The following is a 2,500-nucleotide window of genomic DNA, read 5'->3' on the forward strand; positions in this document are numbered from 1 at the left end:
GGTGTGTGGGGTGTGTGTGTGTGTGTGGGGTGTGTGTGGTGCGTGTGGTGTGTGTGTGTGGTGTGTTGTGTGTGTGGTGTGTGTGGTGTGTGTGGTGTGTGTGGTGGTGTGTGTGGTGTGTGTGTGTGTGTGTGTGGTGTGTGTGCGGTGTGTGTGGGGTGTGTGTGGTGTGTGTGTGTGGTGTGTGTGGTGTGTGTGTGTTATGTGTGTGTGGTGTGTGTGTGTTGTGGTGGTGGTGTGTGTGGTGTGTGTGATGTGTGTGTGGGGTGTATTGTGTGTGTGTGGTGTGGTGTGTGTGGGGTGTGGTGTGTGTGTGTGGTGTGTGTGTGGTGTGTGTGTGGGGTGTGTGTGTGTGTTGTGTGTGTGTGGTGTGTGTGTGGTGTGTGTTGTGTGTGTGTGTGTTGTGTGTGTGGTGTGTGTGGTGTGTGTGTGTGTGGTGTGTGTTGTGTGTGTGTGGTGTGTGTGGTGTGTGTGTGTGGTGTGTGTGGTGTGTGTGTGGTGTGTGTGGTGTTTGTGTGGTGTGTGTTGTGTGTGTGTTGTGTGTGTGGTGTGTGTGTGCTGTGTGTATGTGCTGTGTGTGTATGTATGCTGTGTGTGTGCTGTGTGTATGCTGTGTGTGTGCTGTGTGTGTGTGGTGTGTGTATGCTGTGTGTGTGTGCTGTGTGTATGCTGTGTGTGCTGTGTGTATGCTGTGTGTGTGTGCTCTGTGTGTGTGTGGTGTGTGTGTGTGGGGTGTGTGTGTGTGTGTGCTGTGTGTGTGTGTGTGTGCTGTGTGTGTGTGCTGTGTGTGTGCTGTGTGTGTGCTGTGTGTATGCTGTGTGTGTATGCTGTGTATATGCTGTGGATATGCTGTGTATATGCTGTGTGTGTGCTGTGTGTGTATGCTGTGTGTATGCTGTGTGTGTGTGCTGTGTGTGTGCTGTGTGTATGCTGTGTGTGTGTGCTCTGTGTGTGTGTGTGGTGTGTGTGTGTGGGGTGTGTGTGTGTGTGTGCTGTGTGTGTGTGTGCTGTGTGTGTGTGCTGTGTGTGTGCTGTGTGTATGCTGTGTGTGTGTGCTGTGTGTGTGCTGTGTGTATGCTGTGTGTGTGTGCTCTGTGTGTGTGTGTGGTGTGTGTGTGTGGGGTGTGTGTGTGTGCTGTGTGTGTGTGTGCTGTGTGTGTGTGCTGTGTGTGCGTGTGTATATGCTGTGTGTGTGCTGTGTGTGTATGCTGTGTGTATGCTGTGTGTGTATGCTGTGTGTATGCTGTGTGTGTGTGCTGTGTGTGTGCTGTGTGTGTATGCTGTGTGTGTGTGTGCTGTGTGTGTGCTGTGTGTGTGCTGTGTGTATGCTGTGTGTGTATGCTGTGTGTGTGTGCTGTGTGTGTATGCTGTGTATGTGTGCTGTGTGTGTGTGTGTGCTGTGTGTGTGCTGTGTGTGTGTGCTGTGTGTGTGTGTGTGTGCTGTGTGTGTGTGCTGTGTGTGTGTGCTGTGTGTGTGTGTGCTGTGTGTGTGCTGTGTGTGTGTGCTGTGTGTGTGTGCTGTGTGTGTGTGTGCTGTGTGTGTGTGCTGTGTGTGTGTGCTGTGTGTGTGCTGTGTGTGTGCTGTGTGTGTGTGCTGTGTGTGTGTGCTGTGTGTGTGTGTGCTGTGTGTGTGTGCTGTGTGTGTGTGCTGTGTGTGTTGTGTGTGTGCTGTGTGTGTGCTGTGTGTGTGCTGTGTGTGTGCTGTGTGTGTGCTGTGTGTATATGCTGTGTGTGTGTGCTGTGTGTGTGCTGTGTGTATGCTGTGTGTATGCTGTGTGTGTGTGCTGTGCGCGCTGCTGATTACAAAGTGCGCCACACGCGGGCGGCTCAAAGCGTTGGGGGGGGGGGGGCGTGTGTGCGTGGTGTGTGTGTGTAAGTGGGGTGTGTGTGTGTAAGTGGGGTGTGTGTGTGTAAGAGTGTGTGTATGTGTGTGTATGTGTGTGTGTAATAGTGTGTGTATGTGTGTGTGTAAGTGGGGTGTGTGTGTAAGAGTATATGTGTGTGTTTGTAAGAGTGTAAGTGGGGTGTGTGTAAGTGGGGTGTGTGTAAGTGGGGTGTGTGTAAGTGGGGTGTGTGTAAGTGGGGTGTGTGTAAGTGGGGTGTGTGTAAGTGGGGTGTGTGTAAGTGGGGTGTGTGTAAGTGGGGTGTGTGTAAGTGGGGTGTGTGTAAGTGGGGTGTGTGTAAGTGGGGTGTGTGTAAGTTGGGTGTGTGTAAGTGGGGTGTGTGTAAGTTGGGTGTGTGTAAGTGGGGTGTGTGTGTAAGAGTATATGTGTGTGTAAGTGGGATGTGTGTGTTTGTAAGAGTGTATGTGTGTGTAAGTGGGGTGTGTGTAAGTGGGGTGTGTGTAAGTGGGGTGTGTGTAAGTGGGGTGTGTGTAAGTGGGGTGTGTGTAAGTGGGGTGTGTGTAAGTGGGGTGTGTGTAAGTGGGGTGTGTGTAAGTGGGGTGTGTGTGCGTGTGTGTAAGTGGGGTGTGTGTGTAAGAGTGGTGTGTGTGTGTAAG

General features: G+C 52.0%; 1 protein-coding gene across 1 annotated transcript in view; it reads right to left on the minus strand.

The window, feature by feature from the left end:
* Positions 1–2,500, minus strand: part of LOC144739970 (rhomboid-related protein 1-like) — a 29,958-nt gene that overhangs the window by 26,554 nt on the left and 904 nt on the right. The window lies entirely within an intron of this gene.

Source organism: Lampetra planeri, unplaced genomic scaffold, assembly GCF_965212315.1.
Source record: "Lampetra planeri unplaced genomic scaffold, kcLamPlan1.2.h2 scaffold_182, whole genome shotgun sequence".
Lineage (NCBI taxonomy): Eukaryota > Metazoa > Chordata > Hyperoartia > Petromyzontiformes > Petromyzontidae > Lampetra > Lampetra planeri.